We start from the raw sequence: 814 nt of genomic DNA on the forward strand, positions 1-814 counted from the left end.
CAATTATATACTTATTTTCACATAGCTATGAGAAGCGTTAAACATGTGGTTGCCGTACTGTATTAAAGCTTTAATCTGGATAAAACCGTATATTAAAAGCTAACATAAGCAGTAGCATTTGCAAATAACAGCGCATCTAAAAGTATGAGACAACAACAAACAAAAAACATAGGCCTACCATTAAAAGCCGTGCTTGCACAGGTTCTGCACGATCCTCTTCAATAATATCCTCTGCTTCTCAATCGGGCTCAAAATGATAAGCAATATTAATGATGTCGTTGTTTACAATACATCTGGAGCACATGCTGACGTGAGGGGCGGGACGTTTAGACGTGCACTAGAGGCGGTTTAGCCAATCACAACACACTGACTGGGCTAGCTAACCAATCAGAGCCCATCACCTATTTCTGAGGGCGGGGCTTCATAAAAGGAAATGATTAGCGCTTTTTCCAGAGAAGGGACAGTGTGGAATAAAGCAGTGTTAATTTCGTTGACGAATAATTTTCATCATAATTGTCTGACACTATACACAAACGCTGTGTGTGTATAGTGTCTGCGCTCAGAAAACCGGACCGAATTTAGTTCTTTCTTGCGTCGTCAGATTTATCCATATGTCTGCTCTTCTCTTACTCCCACATATTGACATTTTTTGAACGTTTTATGCAACGTGCCGCAAGTGTATTTTAGCTGTTCCGCCGGTTCACGCATAACCTCCTAACCACGCAGCAGATTCGTTCTGAATGAATCTCTTCCCAAATCGTCCCTCCCTAACATTTTCGCCTCATTTTTATGATTTAAATGTCAGTAGATTTGC

Source organism: Sinocyclocheilus rhinocerous, unplaced genomic scaffold (assembly GCF_001515625.1).
Source record: "Sinocyclocheilus rhinocerous isolate Xijiao unplaced genomic scaffold, SAMN03320098_v1.1 scaffold662, whole genome shotgun sequence".
In the NCBI taxonomy this organism is placed as follows: Eukaryota; Metazoa; Chordata; class Actinopteri; order Cypriniformes; family Cyprinidae; genus Sinocyclocheilus; species Sinocyclocheilus rhinocerous.